A 25,000-nucleotide genomic window follows, 5' to 3' on the forward strand; every position below is an offset into this window, starting at 1 on the left:
GAAATCAAACAGTGATGTTGTTTTAACGATTAAATTAAAATAATGTAATCGGTGTATTTAATCAGGGTTATACTTTTTGGTCATATTTGGAGGTCATGGACAGTGAATTTCAATATTAACATAAAATAGCTACTTCAATCTCAAGGTTTTTTTTATTTTTTGGAAAGCACATTACAAATTTTAATAGTATTTAATATCCCCATACTGTGCAACATTCCCAATTTGGCAAAGCACGGAATATCCATTTTGATTTTCGAGAGCCGCGTGTAATGGTTTACTGGGACATCACATATCTCTCTATTCCGAAGCACCCTGAGGCTCTCCATTGAGTATGGCATTAGTTTGCATATGTCAACCCTCTTCAACACATACAGACTCGATTATACGCCAAATAATATGGCAAATAGGTTTACGGAATTCATAAAAATGGATGGAATCTCAAGAAGGAAAGCAATTTCGAAGTGCTTTTATATTTCTGCTCATGAAGCATCTAGTGTGCATCGTCGTTATCCAGACTTGATAAAATTAATCATCCGTAAATGACTTGAAAAATTAACGAAAATAATGCAGTGAAATTGTTTTTCCTGCTAAGAGTGAAAGCTACATTTTATAAACTAATGCACATTACCATGAAATGTTCAAACATTGGGATCGAACCTTTGTGCCTCCTGGTCTTGTGGCAAGACAGCAACCTTTATAAGAACAGGTTTACAACTAGAACGGGCACTCGGTAGCGTGCTTACCTCCACCAGGCTGAACAGTTTACGTGTTGTATCCCACTGATAGGCCGGATATGGATCCGGGCATGAACCAAAATCTCATCGGCTTGTTCTTGTCACCGAACAAACTCATCCACCAAGTTTTTTTTTTGAATCAGAACTCGTTCATGACTGTTTGAAACATTATGTGAAAAAACGTTTTTGGCCCCATATCTCAATGCTGAAGAATCACTTTAAAAATTAAACATTTCTCATATCCGGATCTGGATCTTCACCAAAATCTAATCAATTCGTCCTTGTCACACACCAAACCTATCCACCAAGATTTGTCTGACTCCGTCCACAACCTTTTTGAGATATCCTCTTCACAGATTAATTGACAAACATAGCAGGCGAGGTGACAAGAACAGACAAACAAACAGACAGACAGGGGTGAAAACATAACCTCCTCCCACCTTTGGTGGTGGAGGTAATAACCTGTTCTTGTGGCAGGAACTTATCACCATCACCTGCACAGACGACATGCTCCCCTTTCAACAACAACACTGATTCTTGTCAATAAAACTACGATCTTGGAATAGATGCTGGACAGACACCTTGTTGTTATCTTGAGGCGCAAAGTTCTAGCCAGGCACATTGAAAAAACGTACAATATTTTGAAGTTCATTAGGCTTGAAGTGAGTGCTGCATATCACTCAAACTTTGCCTGGCCCATGCCATTTCTAGAACCCAAAACATTCGTAACTGGTAACATTTCCATTGATAAACTTCTTCCATTTTTGCAAACTTTTATGGAAATCTGTGCCAGCTGGCATGGTCTTTGGTCGTATTGGCACAAATCGACAAGGAGCTAACCATGCTAAGAACGAAGAAAGACCCCAGTTAAAGTACTCATGGATGAGGCATTATTAGGTATTGAAACATCACAGTGAGCAAAAGTCATTTTTCGCTGACAGATGACTTTGAAAGGACCTGGAATTCCAAGCGAAGATGTGTTTATTCCAGCAACAATTCAATTCTCCGACTCAGGTCAGTCGTCTAGCAACAGCCAAGCAACAAACTTCGAGCCAGCTGAATGTAAATTATGGGATAAGTTCAGTTGTAAAGGAAAAATTACTGCAGGACATTAAATTAATGTAACACTGACTTGCAAGATCATGGTTTTTTTTGTTAAAAAAAAAAAAATCAAATTGACAACAAAACTGTCCCTACATTCAAATATATAATAGAATATCTTCAAAGTCAGAGATGACATGTTATTATCTCCACCACCAAAAGTGGATGGAGGATACGTTTTCTCCTGTCTGTGTGTTTATCTGTGAGCTGAGCAAGATATCCTAAAAAGTTGTTGAACGAATTTGGATGAAACTTGGTGGACAGGTGGGGTGTGTGGCAAGGACGAATTTTTTGGATTTTGGTGAAGACCTGAATCCGGATACGAGAATTATTTTTTTTTTAAATGATTCTTCAGCATTTCGAGATAGAACCAAAATGATATATCACATGAGAAGTTGCGGATGGTTTATGACAAAACTTGGTGGATGAGTTGGTTTGGTGACAAGAACAAGCCGATAAGATTTTTGTTCATGTCTGGATACAGATACGGCCTGCCAGTGGGATACAAGACAGAAACGGTTCAACCTGGCGGAGGTATGCGCTCTCCCGAGTGCTGTTGTAGTTGACTATTGTGATGGTATAATGATGCAACCCTTTCAATAGTTGTGAATTTAAAAATAACTGTTGTGAATCACGTCTGTGGATACTTGGACTGAATAGGACACTGTTTGTTCACATTTATTTTCCCTGAAGTATTCTTTTCGTGAGGGCAAGCTGCCCTCCAGGGGCCATCAGAACCCTGGAATTCTTCAGAAAACTTAGTCTTTTCTAAGTTATGTGAAGAATCTCAATGCAATCATGGAAGAGTGATTTATTTTTCAATGTTGTTTATAGCTGATGGAGGAGTTTTTAACTTGTGTATGAAGATCTGTGCCAGCTGACTTGTTCATTAGATTTTAACACCTCTGTGCACTTGGTCTCTTATAGCAGTGCCTAAGGTCCAGGTATACTTTGGTGCCACTGGCTGTCATCCAAAATAAATAGGTATCCGTGCCTGATGTGCGTACAGACACACACAGACACTCATATATATACACGCAGGCATGAAAGTGGATACTCTGAGACCTGGGAGAGCTCCATTCTCGCAAAATGGAGAAAACAACCGACAACACACACACACACACCAATAAAATGACCATGTACCATGACCTCAAAAATTAAGTGAAAATATTTTGGAAGCAGAAAAGCACTGAAATTGTACCAGTGATCAATAAAGCAACAGAAATGACAAAGAAGAACCTTATGGAGATATTAAAAAACATCCCTGGGAATCTTACTACAAACAAACTACAGTTGTAATGAACTACAGTTGGAAGCTGTCCGAGGCTCAATGACAATCTTGAAAAGAGCCCTCGAAACAAAACTTTGAGAACAGAAAACGACACAACTTCGTCCATGAATCATGTTTCCTTACAGAAACGGGGGTGGATAGTTGGAGACCTCGGAGGACTCCGATCCACCTTCCGAAACTCACATATGGTAATAACAACCAGTGACACACACACACACACACACACACACACACACACACACACACACACACACACACACACACACACACACACACACACACACACACACCCCTCTGTGTTTCTTTCCTCCTGATCTCTATCAGATCTCACAAATCTTCTCCAATATCTGTGAAATAACAAACTACACAAATTATGAAAAGAGAGCAACATCCAACCAAACATTTGGGAACAGATAAATGTCGTAACCTGCTCCCTGAATCACATCCTCAGCATGTGACAATACCATCTGGTAGAACAGGATATTAGGAGACAATGAACAAATTGATGGATGACACGAAGACATTGAATTTAACTGCATAAAAATGTGAGGAAAATGTTCTAATTAATATGAATTACTAACAGGCCAACCTGAAAAACCAATACAATCCCATGATGTTAGTATTTTTCTTTCCTTTGTGTAACTCTTCCAAAATAGTGCATTAGTGTATACATCAAGCATTCCAGATGATACACAACACCAAAATCTCACAGAGATTGTGTGCAAAGATAATAGTAATGACGATTGACATGTATTATTGGTGTCTTTGATGGAATGAACCCAAGCGAGCAGAAAAATTGATTTTTTTGAATGAAAATTGTGTTGCTACACAAAGTGAACAATGTTGTTGTGGCCATTCTGTCTGAATAGCTCACATACTCATCTGACCAACCCATTAAGAATCCAAGTTGGATGTAAAAGCATAAAAGCGAGCAACACAAAGACAAGAAAAAGAGCAATCAGAGATTGCAAGCCCTCACCGGGACTTCTTTTAAGTGGTGTATTTTTGTAGGTTTTATGGTAAAATCAGTATGGCTGCCAAACCAAGTGGCCTATGATGTCCTATGTGTGAACTTTTTGTTCCTCATGGATAGGCAGTCATATGTGTAAAGTTTTGCCTTGATCTTTTCAGCCATTTCAGAGAAGATTTTTGAAGGTTTTTTTTTTTTTAACAATATGACTGCCGAATCACATGAACGATGACGTAATCAAAAAAATTGTGGACCATTTTATCCCTAGATGACCCTCAAAAATTTTCATACTGATCGGATGTGGCATTCTACATATGCAATTATGACATCATAACGAGGTACTTTTGTCATCATAAAAAAAAATCACTCATTCCCCATGAGGATTACTTGCTATGTACCAAGTTGCAATTTCTTCCTTGGTGCGGTTTCAGAGATACGGAGGTCCAATTTTTTCCCCCATTTTTCCAATATGGCTGCCACACCACGTGAAGTATGACGTCATAATTACCATTAAAACATTCCACCTGAGTAGTCGCACCAAAGATGAAAATTTCGTCTCAATCCGACAAGCGGGTGCGGAGAAAAACACGAAAGTTCTGTGCGGACATACAAACGGACCCAAATGCAATACCCTCTCCGAATCCATTGGTGAGGATAATAACTGTTGGAAACAATGAAAATAACAAAATATAACTTGCATTATCTCAGAATTTCATCCGCCAAAAGTTTCTGATACAACAGGCATTTTTTAAGGCCATTTTCCCTGCTAGAGCGGGGGTTAGCCTTGCCGAAAGCTTCTGATGATGGACGTCATTGCTGTTTCCTTTGAGTTCAAAAAAAATGATTTGGTCATGTGGTGTCAGCGCAGAGATGTTACAATAAAAATGACAGAGAAATGTCGATTGCAAACGATATCTTCTGGCACCAGGAGAAAATATTCTGGTACAAGTCCGTTCTCTTTTTCACCGATTCCAATGCAACCAATTTGAATGAATGCAATTTTTAAAAATCGTTTGTACATTGTAGCATTCTACTTACACAGCTGCATTGAATATGGATTATTTTTGCTTTATGGAAATTAAAACCTCACCCATTCACTCATTCCACTTTCCTATGCCTTGGGCTCTGCTTGGAGCTTGAAGGAAATGATGATGATGATGATGATGATGATGATGATGATGATGATGATGATGATGATGATGAGGATGAGTTAAATTAAAACATTTGTCCACCTGTAATATAGAACATAAAAATAAAAACATAAAACGCAAAATAGAACATGTTAAATTAAAAAATTTGTCCACCTGTAATAATTATACTTATGGACTCAAATGAGAATTGGGATTATTTGCTTTTTGTGTTGCTGTACATTCAAATTGGCAAGACTGTGACATTTGTGCAGTTTTGCAATGCAATGGATAAATTTTTTGCAAAGTACGCAAACTCACTTTGTGAACAATTTTCCTGAAAAGTGAGTTCAAATGGAAAAATGACGTCGTTTCTCGAACTGGTGTTCAGAACTTCCAGTAATTCATGAAAACAATATACATTCAAAAATTTAAGTAACACAACAATGAAAGCTAATTTGGTTTCCTTGCAAAGGTTATGATGATTGATTTGACGGAGATGGGGATGAAACCAATATGGAAGATGGCAATGGAATGATTTCTCCACACCGCATTTCAATGATGGAGGCCTGTATCAAATGCACTTAATTTCTGTTGACCCAGATTTTGGCTTATCACTTTCTGAACTTTTAGGCCGTCCCATTATCGTGGACCGCAGATTGTATGGAATGTGCTCAAATAAAATTATTGTGAATCTACAAGACTCGAGGATGTGAGACGCTGTATTCAACAGAAACAAGAGAAGTCTCGATGATACACAGATAAGTGCAAGGGCAGAAAAATACACAGATAAGGGCAGAAAAACCTTCCACCTGCCAATGTGGTTCTTTCGTGTGAGTTCAGAAACCTGGACTTCACCAGAAAGGACAAAACAAGTTTACCCAACCCCTCAAGATCAGTGAACAGAGAGGTCCTGCAAACTACAGACTCTCTGATGAGAAAGCGTGGAATGCAATTCATCTAGCACCTGCAATTCAGACCTCAAATGGACTTTGTGCTGGAAGTATGACAGGTTCCTAGGATGATAGGGCACATCGCCCTGTCCAACAAATCCCTCCACAAGTTTTTACCCCAGGTGTTCGTCGTGGGACGAGATATCGTCGAGCCCCTGAATGGACCAAGGACTTTGTCATGTGACATGTTATCTTGCATTACATGCTAACTATTTTTAGGGGGTTTTCATTACCAGTTGTTATTTTCACAAAAAAGAAGAATATATGGTATTTGGAGCTACATGAATATTAATGAATGCATGACAATTAAATGCTTACTATGTTCTTTGTTTTTTTTCATTATTTGTTGCTATTTTCATGAAAAAAGGAACGTGGTATTGGGAGTTACATGAAAACTAATGAATGCATATTGAACCGGAACTGATGAGGCAGAACCGAGAGTGACATCAGAGAGCTGTGGTGTAAGGGCAGCAGGTGACGCCATTAAAAACGGTTGAGCTGAAGAATCTACATGTGGACTTACTTTGCTACACAACACTGGGTCAATGTTTTGAACAGTTTGAATATGAAAATATGTCAGTTTTATATTGTACTAGTGGGGTGTGCTTACCCATTGTGTAAGCATACGAACCGTGTTTCCCCATCGTCTCAGGTCGCTCACCTACATTTTATTTTTCATTTATTTATTTTCATTTCTTTTTTTTCATTTATTTATATTTTCATTGATGAATGCTTTCCGATGGTTCTGGATTTTTCCTGGTGCATCGGCTTCAATGTCTGTCGGCACACAAAATTACCGTGCTTCCCCATTGTCTCGGGTCACTCACCTTCAATAATTTTTCTTTTTTTTTTCATTCATTGATATTTTCATTTGTGAATGTTGTCCGACGATTCTGTGATTTATGTTTTTCCGGTGTACCAGCTTCGATGTCCATCGGCATGCAAAACTTCAGCTTTCTACATCACCTGAAAGGTACTGATATTTAATATCAGTCATCGAGTCAGTGGTTATAAAGAGCTTTATATATGAGAGGACATGGAATTCTTTTTAAAAAGGGAGTACAGTACTAGATTAACCCTCATATACAGATGTACAATAGGTGGGAGCGGAGGGGCAGTCACAGCCAGAGGTACTCCTGGGGGTTGGGAGGTGTAAGGTCAGTACAGAGGGAGTGGGAAATTGAGTTCTTGATGTAAAGTGCAACTCCACTATCGGAGCATAGTTGAGGCCTATCAAATTGGAGGAGACACTAAGGAGTTGGAGATGTCCTTTGGGAGGAAGGATTCTGTTAAACAGATGATGTCTGGTTTTTTGGCAGCAGCCTTGATTGAGAGATCTGCTATGTTAGAGCAAAGACCTCAGATGGTTGAGGTCCACACAGTTTGCGATGGGGGAGGAGGCATTGGGATGGTACAGGAGTGGGTGGGGGGGGGGGTGTTTACAGGGGAAAGGTGAGGCTTTGTGGGGGAAAGTTTGAGTATGCAGGGTGCGGGGGAAAATTTGAGTGTGTGGTGTGCAGCAGACGGTTTGAGTGTGTGGAGTGTGGGGGAAGGTTTAAATGTGTGGGGTGTGAGGGAAGGTTTGAGAGTGAGGGGTATGGGTGAGAGTTTGTGTGTGTGGGGTGGGGGGTGTGGGGAAAGATTTTGAAGGACGAGGTGTGGGGGAAGCATTTTGGGGGTGGGGTGAGTAGGGAGGCAGAAAGGGGGGACATGAAGCTTTGAGGGGGTGGGGTGGGGGTGGTTGCTTTTCCTGATTCCACATTCCAAATTTTGACAGATGGAACTAAAGATCATGGGATGGTGGATGAGAACGCTTGTTAAATGCATGGAGAAATGCTGCGCTGTATGAGCGGGGATAAGGGGAGAAGCTTTTGGATGAGGCACAGAGCAGACAAAAACCTCAGTAAAGTAATCCTTTTGAAAAAGAAGACATATATCACGGTGAAGAAGCAGAACATGTGCAGCATTTATGAAGTACAAACAAGGGTTTAAATGCATTATATTTAATGTAGATTCAATTTGGAGAGAAGAGGCGGGAGGGGAGGGGGTAGAACCAGTTGGAGAAGGAAATTCTATGGAAATGAGAATCATTTTGGGGTGTAATGAAATAAAGTTTTTTTTTGCTTGTTTTTAAATTGTTTTGAAGCGAGGAAAGGATATAGGATCATCTTGAGGAAGTCGAAGCAAGATATCCAGAAAGAAGGAAACAAAACAAGAAACACAGAAACAAATAATTTTCACACTTTCTATCCAAGGATAGGCCTTGTCAGGCCTATCTAATAGGCCTTCTAAAAATGATCATCAAAGTAGAAGGCCATCACAAACAAACATTTTATAATAATAATAATAATAATAATAATAATAATAATAATAATATATTGGCTCATCATTATGGACTGCGGATTCGTCGTGTCTCGGGCAAGCTTAAAATCAAAAAATCTTCTTTGCTTGCCTGGATCCCATTTTTTCCATGTTGAGCAAAGCAATGAAAAATGATAACAGGTATGTCGGTTCAAACTACCACTGTTGAAGTTTTGTGTGAGCGAGTTACAAAATGACACTCAAGCAAATTTTCATGAGAGTGAAAGATTAACTTTTTAAATACAATGGATAACTCGTTTATCACATGATAATTATGAGGCTTTACCTGGGTATCTTTGCTCCCAACTAAGTGATATAAAATGGTATTAAAAAAAAGAATGTTCGTCTTGTCTCATTGGCAATGCATTCGATCATCGTCCTTAAGGATGAAACTAGCATAATGAATGAGCGAAATCAATTATATAAAACAAATAAAATCGGTGTTATGTAACCCCGAGATATAAATTAAAGTGATTTCTTTCATGTTTGAAGATTTCGTCCTTGCTCACAAAACTGCAAGAAAGCCAACCATCCAAGCACCCTCGAAAGCCGATAATCCTCTTTCCTCCATTTTTTTCTGCCAATTTTCCCCAAAAAGCTGGTGGAGGCAGCATTATACCGAAAGAGCCATACATATTGAGCAACATTTTATCAACAAACTGACACCATTCAGAAAAAGGTTATCACTCAAGAAAGGCAAGAAGGAATTCCAAATACATGGAACCGAGACGTTTCTCAAGGGTTAAAAAGCATCTTACATGAAATTACATCCAAGTGCCCCCGAATAATTCCACTTCCAGTCATTCTTACATGAACTTGACAAAAGATCGTTGTTTCGTATGCAGCCTGTGGCTGCTGGCTGCATCATTTCTGGAAGTGCAGCTGGGCCGCTGATGCAGTGTCTCCTGTTACCAATAAGCTGGTACTCATTTTGCCAACCTCAGAAGGATGACAACAGGTTGAATCAACCTCACCTGGTGTTAATTCAGCATCCAACAGGGCTCAAACTCAGGACCCTAAGATCCAAAGCCAGCCACCTTAACCACTAAGCCAACACCAGGCTTCCCAACACACAGAAACTATGACAAAAGAAGGATGAGAAAGCATGCATCAGCATACACAGGTGAAACGTCACGGCCCATCAGTGTTTACAAACCCGTTTTCATGCTGGACCCTTAAAAAACAGCTTTAGTTTATGACTGTAACACCCAACACAACATTCAAAGCTTCAACACAACATTGAAGATAAAACGGGAATATGTTAAGGCTCTTAAGAGATGGTGTTCAATAAAATTATCTTTTGTGTACAAGCTTTTCAGGTGACAAGGCGGCTGCTGATAAATAAAGTACTCATAATTGGTGAAATATTTTGTTGAATTGCTCTTCCAGTGTGGAGGCAATAGGTAATTGACCTCTACGCTCTTTAGCAAACTCAATCGTTGCAGGATTTTGTTAGTTTTACTCTTCACTTTTCAAACACTACATTATTTCCAAACCTTGGAAAAGGCTGATTCTTTATCTGCTCAGGGAATAGCTGTCAAACACAAATCACGCACACATACCTACTGAGACACGAGGCAAAACTTGACTTAGCTCAGACAATTGAGGAAAGTGATGTAACTTTCCGGAGCATTCTAGGAGCTGGCGATGTCATCTTATAATGTCACTTTTCGAGAGAGAGAGAGAGAGAGAGAGAGAGAGAGAGAGAGAGAGAGAGAGAGAGAGAGAGAGAGAGAGAGAGAGAGAGAGAGAGAGAGAGAGAGATTAGGGAGAGAGAGATTAGAGAGAGAGAGAGAGAGAGAGAGAGAGAGAGAGAGAGAGAGAGAGAGAGAGAGAGAGAGAGAGATTAGAGAGAGAGAGAGAGAGAGAGAGAGAGAGAGAGAGAGAGAGAGAGAGAGAGAGAGAGAGAGAGAGAGAGAGAGAGAGAGAGAGAGAGAGAGAGAGAGAGAGAGAGAGAGAGAGAGAGAGAGAGAGAGAGAGAGAGAGAGAGAGAGAGAGAGAGAGAGAGAGAGAGAGAGAGAGAGAGAGAGAGAGAGAGAGAGAGAGAGAGAGAGAGAGAGAGAGAGAGAGAGAGAGAGAGAGAGAGAGAGAGAGAGAGAGAGAGAGAGAGAGAGAGAGAGAGAGAGAGAGAGAGAGAGAGAGAGAGAGAGAGAGAGAGAGAGAGAGAGAGAGAGAGAGAGAGAGAGAGAGAGAGAGAGAGAGAGAGAGAGAGAGAGAGAGAGAGAGAGAGAGAGAGAGAGAGAGAGAGAGAGAGAGAGAGAGAGAGAGAGAGAGAGAGAGAGAGAGAGAGAGAGAGAGAGAGAGAGAGAGAGAGAGAGAGAGAGAGAGAGAGAGAGAGAGAGAGAGAGAGAGAGAGAGAGAGAGAGAGATTAGGAGACAACTTTCACCATGACCACAACCTAAAACAACCGCAACTCTCACTATGACCGCAACCTAAAACAACCGCAACTCTCACTATGACCGCAACCCAAAACAACCGCAACTCTCACCATGACCGCAACCCAAAACGACCGCAACTCTCACTATGACCGCAACCCAAAACAACCGCAACTCTCACTATGACCGCAATCCAAAACAACCGCAACTCTCACTATGACCGCAACCCAAAACAACCGCAACTCTCACTATGACCGCAACCCAAAACAACCGCAACTCACCCTATGCCCGCAACCCAAAACAACCGCAACTCTCACTATGACCGCAATCCAAAACAACCGCAACTCTCACTATGACCGCAACCTAAAACAACCGCAACTCTCACCATGACCGCAACCTAAAACCACAACTCTCACCATGACCGCAACCTAAAACAACCGCAACTCTCACCATGACCGCAACTCTCACCATGACCACAACTCTCACCATGACCGCAACCCAAAACAACCGCAACTCTCACCATGACCACAACCTAAAACAACCGCAACTCTCACTCCGCAACCCAAAACAACCGCAACTCTCAGCATGACCACAACCCAAAACGACTGCAACTCTCACCATGACCGCAACCTAAAACAACCGCAACTCTCACCATGACCGCAACCTAAAACCACAACTCTCACCATGACCGCAACCTAAAACAACCGCAACTCTCACCATGACCGCAAAACTCACCATGACCACAACTCTCACCATGACCGCAACCCAAAACAACCGCAACTCTCACCATGACCACAACGCAAAACAACCGCAACTCTCACTATGACCGCAACCTAAAACAACCGCAACTCTCACCATGACCGCAACCTAAAACCACAACTCTCACCATGACCGCAACCTAAAACAACCGCAACTCTCACCATGACCGCAACTCTCACCATGACCACAACTCTCACCATGACCGCAACCCAAAACAACCGCAACTCTCACCATGACCGCAACTCTCACCATGACCACAACCCAAAACAACCGCAACTCTCACTATGACCGCAACCCAAAACAACCGCAACTCTCACCATGACCGCAACCCAAAACGACCGCAACTCTCACTATGACCGCAACCCAAAACAACCGCAACTCTCACTATGACCGCAATCCAAAACAACCGCAACTCTCACTATGACCGCAACCCAAAACAACCGCAACTCTCACTATGACCGCAACCCAAAACAACCGCAACTCTCACCATGACCGCAACCCAAAACAACCGCAACTCTCACTATGACCGCAATCCAAAACAACCGCAACTCTCACTATGACCGCAACCCAAAACAACCGCAACTCTCACTATGACCGCAACCCAAAACAACCGCAACTCTCACTATGACCGCAACCCAAAACAACCGCAACTCTCACTATGACCGCAACCCAAAACAACCGCAACTCTCACTATGACCGCAATCCAAAACAACCGCAACTATCACTATGACCGCAATCCAAAACAACCGCAACTCTCACTATGACCGCAACCCAAAACAACAGCAACTCTCACCATGACCGCAACCCAAAACAACCACAACTCTCATCATGACCGCAACCCAAAACAACCGCAACTCTCACTATGACCGCAACCCAAAACAACCGCAACTCTCACTATGACCGCAATCCAAAACAACCGCAACTCTCACTATGACCGCAACCCAAAACAACTGCAACTCTCACTATGACCGCAACCCAAAACAACTGCAACTCTCACTATGACCGCAACCCAAAACAACCGCAACTATCACTATGACCGCAATCCAAAACAACCGCAACTCTCACTATGACCGCAACCCAAAACAACAGCAACTCTCACCATGACCGCAACCCAAAACAACCACAACTCTCATCATGACCGCAACCCAAAACAACCGCAACTCTCACTATGACCGCAACCCAAAACAACCGCAACTCTCACTATGACCGCAATCCAAAACAACCGCAACTCTCACTATGACCGCAACCCAAAACAACCGCAACTCTCATCATGACCGCAACCCAAAACAACCACAACTCTCACCATGACCGCAAACCAAGACACCCGCAGCTCTCACTATGACCGCAGCCCGAGACAACCGCAACTCTCACCATGACCGCAGCCCAAGACATGAACAACTCTCATCATGACCGCAACCCAAAACAACCACTACTCTCATCATGACCGCAACCCAAAACAACCACAACTCTCACCATGGCCGCAACCCAAATCAACCACAACTCTCATCATGACCGCAACCCAAAACAACCACAACGCTCACCATGACCGCAACCCAAAACAACACAACTCTCACTATGATCGCAACCCAAAACAACCACAACTCTCATCATGACTGCAACCCAAAACAACCGCAACTCTCACCATGTCCGCAACCCAAAACAACGACAACTCTCATCATGACTGCAATCCAAAACAACCGCAACTCTCACCATGACCGCAACCCAAAACAACACAACTCTCACCATGACCGGAACTCTCACCATGACCGCAACCCAAAACAACCGCAACTCTCACCATGACCACAGCCCAAGACAGCGCAACTTTCACCATGACCGCAACCCAAAACAACCGCAACTCTCACTATGACCGGAACCCAAAACAACCGCAACTCTCACCATGACCGCAACTCTCACCATGACCACAACCCAAATCAACCACAACTCTCATCATGACCGCAACCCAAATCAACCACAACTCTCATCATGACCGCAACCCAAAACAACCACAACTCTCACCATGACCGCAACCCAAAACAACACAACTCTCACTATGACCGCAACCCAAAACAACCACAACTCTCATCATGACTGCAACCCAAAACAACCGCAACTCTCACCATGTCCGCAACCCAAAACAACGACAACTCTCATCATGACTGCAATCCAAAACAACCGCAACTCTCACCATGACCGCAACCCAAAACAACACAACACTCACCATGACCGCAACCCAAAACAAACACAACTCTCACCATGACCGGAACTCTCACCATGACCGCAACCCAAAACAACCGCAACTCTCACCATGACCACAACCCAAAACAACCGCAACTCTCACTATGACCGCAACCCAAAACAACCGCAACTCTCACCATGACCGCAACTCTCACCATGACCACAACCCAAAACAACGCAACTCTCACCATGACCGCAACCCAAAACAACTGCAACTCTCACTATGACCGCAACCCAAAACAACCGCAACTCTCACCATGACCGCAATCCAAAACAACCGCAACTCTCACTATGACCGCAACCCAAAACAACCGCAACTCTCACTATGACCGCAACCCAAAACAACTGCAACTCTCACTATGACCGCAACCCAAAACAACCGCAACTCTCACTATGACCGCAACCCAAAACAACCGCAACTCTCACTATGACCGCAACCCAAAACAACCGCAACTCTCACTATGACCGCAACCCAAAACAACCGCAACTCTCACTATGACCGCAATCCAAAACAACCGCAACTATCACTATGACCGCAATCCAAAACAACCGCAACTCTCACTATGACCGCAACCCAAAACAACAGCAACTCTCACCATGACCGCAACCCAAAACAACCACAACTCTCATCATGACCGCAACCCAAAACAACCGCAACTCTCACTATGACCGCAACCCAAAACAACCGCAACTCTCACTATGACCGCAATCCAAAACAACCGCAACTCTCACTATGACCGCAACCCAAAACAACTGCAACTCTCACTATGACCGCAACCCAAAACAACTGCAACTCTCACTATGACCGCAACCCAAAACAACCGCAACTATCACTATGACCGCAATCCAAAACAACCGCAACTCTCACTATGACCGCAACCCAAAACAACAGCAACTCTCACCATGACCGCAACCCAAAACAACCACAACTCTCATCATGACCGCAACCCAAAACAACCGCAACTCTCACTATGACCGCAACCCAAAACAACCGCAACTCTCACTATGACCGCAATCCAAAACAACCGCAACTCTCACTATGACCGCAACCCAAAACAACCGCAACTCTCATCATGACCGCAACCCAAAACAACCACAACTCTCACCATGACCGCAACCCAAAACAACCGCAACTCTCACCATGACCGCAACCCAAAACAACCGCAACTCTCACCATGACCGCAACCCAAAACAACCACAACTCTCATCATGACCGCAACCCAAAACAACCACAACTCTCATCATGACCGCAACCCAAAACAACCACAACTCTCACCATGACCGCAACCCAAATCAACCACAACTCTCATCATGACCGCAACCCAAAACAACCACAACTCTCACCATGACCGCAACCCAAAACAACACAACTCTCACCATGTCCGCAACCCAAAACAACGACAACTCTCATCATGACTGCAATCCAAAACAACCACAACTCTCACCATGACCGCAACCCAAAACAACACAACTCTCACCATGACCGCAACCCAAAACAAACACAACTCTCACCATGACCGGAACTCTCACCATGACCGCAACCTAAAACAAACGAAACTCTCACCATGACCACAACCCAAAACAACGCAACTTTCACCATGACCGCAACCTAAAACAACCGCAACTCTCACTATGACCGCAACCCAAAACAACCGCAACTCTCACCATGACCGCAACTCTCACCATGACCACAACCCAAATCAACCACAACTGTCATCATGACCGCAACCCAAATCAACCACAACTCTCATCATGACCGCAACCCAAAACAACCACAACTCTCACCATGACCGCAACCCAAAACAACACAACTCTCACTATGACCGCAACCCAAAACAACCACAACTCTCATCATGACTGCAACCCAAAACAACCGCAACTCTCACCATGTCCGCAACCCAAAACAACGACAACTCTCATCATGACTGCAATCCAAAACAACCGCAACTCTCACCATGACCGCAACCCAAAACAACACAACTCTCACCATGACCGCAACCCAAAACAAACACAACTCTCACCATGACCGGAACTCTCACCATGACCGCAACCCAAAACAACCGCAACTCTCACCATGACCACAACCCAAAACAACCGCAACTCTCACTATGACCGCAACCCAAAACAACCGCAACTCTCACCATGACCGCAACTCTCACCATGACCACAACCCAAAACAACGCAACTCTCACCATGACCGCAACCCAAAACAACTGCAACTCTCACTATGACCGCAACCCAAAACAACCGCAACTCTCACCATGACCGCAATCCAAAACAACCGCAACTCTCACTATGACCGCAACCCAAAACAACCGCAACTCTCATCATGACCGCAACCCAAAACAACTGCAACTCTCACTATGACCGCAACCCAAAACAACCGCAACTCTCACTATGACCGCAACCCAAAACAACCGCAACTCTCACTATGACCGCAACCCAAAACAACCGCAACTCTCACTATGACCGCAATCCAAAACAACCGCAACTCTCACTATGACCGCAACCCAAAACAACAGCAACTCTCACCATGACCGCAACCCAAAACAACCACAACTCTCATCATGACCGCAACCCAAAACAACCGCAACTCTCACTATGACCGCAACCCAAAACAACCGCAACTCCCACCATGACCGCAACCCAAAACAACCGCAACTCTCACTATGACCGCAACCCAAAACAACCGCAACTCTCACTATGACCGCAACCCAAAACAACCGCAACTCTCACCATGACCGCAACCCAAAACAACCACAACTCTCACCATGACCGCAACCCAAAACAACCGCAACTCTCACCATGACCGCAACCCAAAACAACCGCAACTCTCACCATGACCGCAACCCAAAACAATCACAACTCTCATCATGACCGCAACCCAAAACAACCACAACTCTCATCATGACCGCAACCCAAAACAACCACAACTCTCACCATGACCGCAACCCAAATCAACCACAACTCTCATCATGACCGCAACCCAAAACAACCACAACTCTCACCATGACCGCAACCCAAAACAACACAACTCTCACTATGATCGCAACCCAAAACAACCACAACTCTCATCATGACTGCAACCCAAAACAACCGCAACTCTCACCATGTCCGCAACCCAAAACAACGACAACTCTCATCATGACTGCAATCCAAAACAACCGCAACTCTCACCATGACCGCAACCCAAAACAACACAACTCTCACCATGGCCGCAACCCAAAACAAACACAACTCTCACCATTACCGGATCTCTCACCATGACCGCAACCCAAAACAACCGCAACTCTCACCATGACCACAACCCAAAACAACGCAACTTTCACCATGACCGCAACCCAAAACAACCGCAACTCTCACTATGACCGCAACCCAAAACAACCGCAACTCTCACCATGACCGCAACTCTCACTATGACCGCAACCCAAAACAACTGCAACTCTCACTATGACCGCAACCCAAAACAACCGCAACTCTCACTATGACCGCAACCCAAAACAACCGCAACTCTCACTATGACCGCAACCCAAAACAACCGCAACTCTCACTATGACCGCATTCCAAAACAACCGCAACTCTCACTATGACCGCAACCCAAAACAACAGCAACTCTCACCATGACCGCAACCCAAAACAACCACAACTCTCATCATGACCGCAACCCAAAACAACCGCAACTCTTACTATGACCGCAACCCAAAACAACCGCAACTCCCACCATGACCGCAACCCAAAACAACCGCAACTCTCACTATGACCGCAACCCAAAACAACCGCAACTCTCACTATGACCGCAACCCAAAACAACCGCAACTCTCATCATGACCGCAACCCAAAACAACCACAACTCTCACTATGACCGCAACCCAAAACAACCGCAACTCTCACCATGACCGCAACCCAAAACAACCGCAACTCTCACCATGACCGCAACCCAAAACAATCACAACTCTCATCATGACCGCAACCCAAAACAACCACAACTCTCATCATGACCGCAACCCAAAACAACCCCAACTCTCACCATGACCGCAACCCAAATCAACCACATCTCTCATCATGACCGCAACCCAAAACAACCACAACGCTCACCATGACCGCAACCCAAAACAACACAACTCTCACTATGATCGCAACCCAAAACAACCACAACTCTCATCATGACTGCAACCCAAAACAACCGCAACTCTCACCATGTCCGCAACCCAAAACAACGACAACTCTCATCATGACTGCAATCCAAAACAACCGCAACTCTCACCATGACCGCAACCCAAAACAACACAACTCTCACCATGACCGCAACCCAAAACAAACACAACTCTCACCATGACCGGAACTCTCACCATGACCGCAACCCAAAACAACCGCAACTCTCACCATGACCACAACCCAAAACAACGCAACTTTCACCATGACCGCAACCCAAAACAACCGCAACTCTCACTATGACCGCAACCCAAAACAACCGCAACTCTCACCATGACCGCAACTCTCACCATGACCACAACCCAAATCAACCACAACTCTCATCATGACCGCAACCCAAAACAACGACAACTCTCATCATGACTGCAATCCAAAACAACCGCAACTCTCACCATGACCGCAACCCAAAACAACACAACTCTCACTATGACCGCCACCCAAAACAACCACAACTCTCATCATGACTGCCACCCAAAACAACCGCAACTCTCACCATGTCCGCAACCCAAAACAACGACAACTCTCATCATGACTGCAATCCAAAACACCCGCAACTCTCACCATGACCGCAACCCAAAACAACACAACTCTCACCATGACCGCAACCCAAACCAAACACAACTCTCACCATGACCGGAACTCTCACCATGACCGCAACCCAAAACAACCGCAACTCTCACCATGACCACAACCCAAAACAACGCAACTCTCACCATGACCGCAACCCAAAACAACCGCAACTCTCACCATGACCGCAACCCAAAACAACTGCAACTCTCACCATGACCGCAACTCTCACCATGACCACAACCCAAAACAACCGCAACTCTCACCATGACCGCAACTCTCACTATGACCGCCACCCAAAACAACCGCAACTCTCACCATGCCCCCACCTGTCACCATGACCGCATCCCAAAACAACCCCATCTCTCACCATGACCGCAACCCAAAACAACCACAACTCTCACCATGACTGCAACCAAAAACAACCGCAACTCTCACCATGACCACAATCCCAAACAACCACAACTATCACTATGACCGCAATCCAAAACAACCGCAACTCTCACAATGACCGCAACCCAAAACAACCGCAACTCTCACTTTGACCGCAACCCAAAACAACCGCAACTCTCAGTATGACCGCAACCCAAAACAACCGCAACTCTCACCATGACCACAACCCAAAACAACCGCAACTCTCACTATGACCGCAACCCAAAACAACCGCAACTCTCACCATGACCGCAACCCAAAACAACCGCAACTCTCACCATGACCGCAACCCAAAACAACCGCAACTCTCACCATGACCGCAACCCAAAACAATCACAACTCTCATCATGACCGCAACCCAAAACAACCACAACCCTCATCATGACCGCAACCCAAAACAACCACAACTCTCACTATGACCGCAATCCAAATCAACCACAACTCTCATCATGACCGCAACCCAAAACAACCACAACTCTCACCATGACCGCAACCCAAAACAACCACAACTCTCATCATGACCGCAACCCAAAACAACCACAACTCTCATCATGACTGCAACCCAAAACAACCGCAACTCTCACCATGTCCGCAACCCAAAACAACGACAACTCTCATCATGACTGCAATCCAAAACAACCGCAACTCTCACTATGACCGCAACCCAAAACAACCGCAACTCTCATCATGACCGCAACCCAAAACAAACACAACTCTCACCATGACCGGAACTCTCACCATGACCGCAACCCAAAACAACCGCAACTCTCACCATGACCACAACCCAAAACAACCGCAACTTTCACCATGACCGCAACCCAAAACAACCGCAACTCTCACTATGACCGCAACCCAAAACAACCACAACTCTCATCATGACCGCAACCCAAAACAACCACAACTCTCATCATGACCACAACCCAAATCAACCACAACTGTCACCATGACCGCAACCCAAATCAACCACAACTCTCATCATGACCGCAACCCAAAACAACCACAACTCTCACCATGACCGCAACCCAAAACAACACAACTCTCACTATGATCGCAACCCAAAACAACCACAACTCTCATCATGACTGCAACCCAAAACAACCGCAACTCTCACCATGTCCGCAACCCAAAACAACGACAACTCTCATCATGACTGCAATCCAAAACAACCGCAACTCTCACCATGACCGCAACCCAAAACAACACAACTCTCACCATGACCGCAACCCAAAACAAACACAACTCTCACCATGACCGGAACTCTCACCATGACCGCAACCCAAAACAACCGCAACTCTCACCATGACCACAACCCAAAACAACGCAACTCTCACCATGACCGCAACCCAAAACAACCGCAACTCTCACTATGAACGCAACCCAAAACAACCGCAACTCTCACCATGACCGCAACTCTCACCATGACCACAACCCAAAACAACGCAACTCTCACCATGACCGCAACCCAAAACAACTGCAACTCTCACTATGACCGCAACCCAAAACAACCGCAACTCTCACCATGACCGCAACTCTCACCATGACCACAACCCAAAACAACGCAACTCTCACCATGACCGCAACCCAAAACAACCGCAACTCTCACCATGACCGCAACCCAAAACAACCACAACTCTCACCATGACTGCAACCAAAAACAACCGCAACTCTCACCATGACCACAATCCCAAACAACCACAACTATCACTATGACCGCAATCCAAAACAACCGCAACTCTCACGATGACCGCAACCCAAAACAACCGCAACTCTCACTTTGACCGCAACCCAAAACAACCGCAACTCTCAGTATGACCGCAACCCAAAACAACCGCAACTCTCACCATGACCACAACCCAAAACAACCGCAACTCTCACTATGACCGCAACCCAAAACAACCGCAACTCTCACCATGACCGCAACCCAAAACAACCGCAACTCTCATCATGACCGCAACCCAAAACAACCGCAACTCTCACCATGACCGCAACCAAAAACAACCACAACTCTCATCATGACTGCAACTCAAAACAACCGCAACTCTCACTATGACCGCAACCCAAAACAACCACAACTCTCACCATGACCAAAACCCAAAACAACACAACTCTCACTATGACCGCTACCCAAAACAACCACAACTCTCATCATGACCGTAACCCAAAACAACTACAACTTTCACCATTACCGCAACCCAAAACAACCACAACTCTCCTCATGACCGCAACCCAAAACAACCACAACTCTCACCCTGACCGCAACCCAAAACAACCGCAACTCTCATCATGACCGTAACCCAAAACAACCGCAACTCTCACCATGACCGCAACCCAAAACAACCGCAACTCTCATCATGACCGCAACCCAAAACAACCGCAACTCTCATCATGACCGCAACCCAAAACAACCGCAACTCTCATCATGACCGCAACCCAAAACAACCGCAACTCTCACCATGAACGCAACCCAAAACAACCACAACTCTCATCATGACCGCAACCCAAAACAACCACAAATCTCACCATGACCGCAACCCAAAACAACCGCAACTCTCATCATGACCGCAACCCAAAACAACTGCAACTCTCACCATGACCGCAACCCAAAACAACCGCAACTCTCACCATGACCACAACCCAAAACAACCGCAGCTCTCACCATGACCGCAACTCTCACCATATCTGCAACCCAAAACAACCACAACTCTCACCATGATCACAACTCTCACCATGAACATAACCCAAAACAACCGCAACACTCTCCATGGGCACAAATCTCACCATGAACACAACCCAAAACGACCACAACTCTCACTATGACTGCAACTCAAAACAACTGCAAAACTCACCATGACTACAACTCTCACTATGACTGCAACTCAAAACAACCGCAAAACTCACCATGACCGCAACTCTCACCATGATTGCAACTCTCACCATGACCGCAACTCTCACCATGATTGCAACTCTCACCATGATCACAAATCTCACCATGACTGCAAGTCTCACCATGACATTTGTGGTTCAAAAGAAAAACATATTCTTTGCAATTCAACTTTTGTTGGATATGCATTTTTAAAAGTAACGAGTTGAAATCCACCAATTAATTGGCAAAAGTTAAGCATATACAGTAAACGTGATATATTTTTTCCAAATATTCAATTGGACAATTGTGTTTATTGTGCCTGCTCAGTCATCACTGCCGCAATTCAGCCAAGCTCATATACAACGTGATAATGCATGTGAATCCAGCATCAAATTACTATCCCTTCTAACCATGTAACCTTGTAAAAGTGAAACTCGTCTCGTATTTCAAAAATAGACAATAAATTGCTTAAACAGGAAATTTTGCTTTTTCATTGAAAGATTAACCTCATTAATTATTTTCCTTGTTTTGTGTTAGGCCACTGACTTTCTGATGAACTCTCATATTGAAAATAATAACTACCATAAATTATCCATGTTGACATAAATTTAGAACAGTAACTGATTTTAAAACAACTTATTGACTTAACGAGTATTTTATTTTGCAGATGACCACATTGTGTTGTGCAGTACCCTCATTCCACGAACAGGCAAACAGCAGTGGCATCATTCTCTGCTGCAATGGAAATTCATTAGATGCTAGTCTGATGAATGAAACAGGTATTTCAATCTTGGAATATCTCACATTCTCACCTTGTTGCTCAGGAAGGATCATCAAATGAACCCTCCTCTCTACATCCATGGTCAGCCACCGGAAGAGGTTCAGTCCCTTAAATTCCTTGGCCCGCCATCAGCCAGAATTCCTAAGCCTGCCATGACTTCTCCTTGGCCAAACATATCAGAGAGCTGGCCGAAAAAAGCCAGCCGCAAACTGGGCATCCTTTGTTGTCATTCTTTTTATAATCAGAATGACGAATGGCCTGAAGGCCAATGGAGTACTGCTCTCTCCTATGGGCTGGTATCTAAGCATCACATCTGTCCTTCCTGGTCCTTTGGAATCTAAAGCTCACCATTAATGATGTCAAAGCCTGGTGTTGGCGTAGCAGTTATGGTGGCTGGCTTGGGATCTTAGTGCCCTGCGTTTGAGCCTCTGTTGGTTATTGAATTAACACCAGGTGGGGTTGACTCGGCCTGTCATCCTTCCAAAGTCGGTGAAATGAGCACCAGTGTACTGGTAATAGGGGCATTGCATCAGTGGCATAGCTGTGCCCTCAACCACTGATGCAATCAGATGCCACAGGCAGCAAATGAAGAGGAAGAAGAAGAAGAAGAAGAAGAAGAAGAAGAAGAAGAAGAAGTAGAAGAAGAAGAAAAAGAAGAAGAAGAGGAAGAAAAAGAAGAAGCATTTGCCATTTTCCAAGTTGAGGCCAAAACATGTCTGTTGTTCTCACATTGCTGACAGGTTAGTGGCCTCCCTGTTCTTTTTTAACCTCCTCTTCTTTGATCGAGCTAACTTAGCTTTCTCCGTTTCTCCTAAGCTCATCTAGAATGCGCATATTTTTCCAGTCACCCGCTGCTGGTTACCTTCCCACATCCAGTCTTACAACAAGCCTCAACTCTTTCCCTCTTTTCTCGCGTTTATGGAACTTCCTGAAGCTGTTCAATCCCACCCTTCCCTCCAGGCCTTCAAGCAGGCAGTGAACAACATTCTCATCGAATCTTAAAGTAGCGGAAGTTTTCTGTCTGTCCTGCTACGTCATTACATCTGCGACGTCATTTCGGCATAGGATGGCCAACTCCAACATCCACCATTTATTTTTTTCATGTCGTTCAGGCAAAACACACCATCGAACCTGTCATATTCACAATAACCATGCCCTACATTTGTGTTTTCCATTCAGTGTGAAATACAAAGTGATCGTTAAAATGATCATCAAATATCAAAAGGATAGGCATCACAGGCCGTCCAGTGATAGGCCTTAGGCTTCATTCCTTAGGCCTCACCTTCAAGCTGCTTCAGGTTAATTTTTTTTTCTGGAGGGATCGATGCAGGGTTTGGGACTTTCTGCCCAGATGTTTTTAGATCCTCGAGGAGGATCTCTCAGTCTTACTCACATTGTTGTTCTTCATCTTCTTCTTCTTCTTCTTGTGGACTTTTTAGATCCTCGTGGAGGATCTCTAAGTCGAACTCACGTTGTTGTTCTTCATCTTCCTCTTGTGGACTTTTTTGTTTCACAGCCGACAGTTTTCATCGAAACTTCCTGAAACTTGGCGTATGGATGTAAATATACCCTGCGCAGACAGTAACCATCTCCGATTTTGAAAATTCCTCCGAGAAAAAAAAGTTGTGACGTCAAAATATCTCCGCTAATGGGAATCGCCTAAAAATTATCTCCGAAACGAGGCAAGCTTTGTGAATTCTGTTTGCGAGAATCGAACAGGGCATTAGCAGAGATGAATTACCGCACATTTGATACATCACTATGACATCATGTCAATTTTTATGACGTCATTCCTATTTTTTGACATTTTTTGTTTCACAACCCAGAGTTTTCATCGGATCTTCGTGAAACTTGCCATGTGTATGCAGAAAGCCCACGCGCAGGCAGGAACCATCTCCGATTTTGGAAATTCTTCCAAGAAAAAAAAGTTGACGTCCTAATATCGCCGCTAATGGAAATCGCCTACACCATTATCTCCGAAACTAGGCAAGCTGTTTGAATTTTGTTTGCGGGAATCAAGCCGGGCATTAGCACAGATAATTTATCGCAAACCTGATGCATCACAATGACATCATATTCGTTTTTATGACGTCATCATTAAGAGGATGAGGATCTTAGCTCATTTGAGCTTGTTTTTCCCTGGGAGAGTTTCAGGCTTTTACTGTTGGAGTAACGAAATACCATAGGTTACTTCACACCATAATATCGTTTTCACAATAATAATAAAAGTGATAATAA

At 44.2% G+C, this 25,000-nt stretch overlaps 1 protein-coding gene across 9 annotated transcripts in view; it reads right to left on the reverse strand.

The window, feature by feature from the left end:
- Positions 1–25,000, reverse strand: part of GULP1 (GULP PTB domain containing engulfment adaptor 1) — a 356,627-nt gene that overhangs the window by 260,606 nt on the left and 71,021 nt on the right. The window contains exon 2 of one of the 9 annotated variants that reach the window (XM_085872775.1): positions 744–890. The exons of 7 other annotated variants lie outside the window; for them this stretch is intronic. The gene's annotated coding sequence lies outside the window, so the exon portion shown is untranslated. Of the gene's footprint in view, positions 1–743; positions 891–7,003; positions 7,143–25,000 lie in introns of all 9 variants that reach the window. One more of the 9 variants, XM_085872773.1, reaches the window with a different exon arrangement.

This window comes from Eptatretus burgeri, chromosome 3, assembly GCF_056783735.1.
Source record: "Eptatretus burgeri isolate ZD-2024b chromosome 3, Ebu_testis_v1, whole genome shotgun sequence".
Lineage (NCBI taxonomy): Eukaryota > Metazoa > Chordata > Myxini > Myxiniformes > Myxinidae > Eptatretus > Eptatretus burgeri.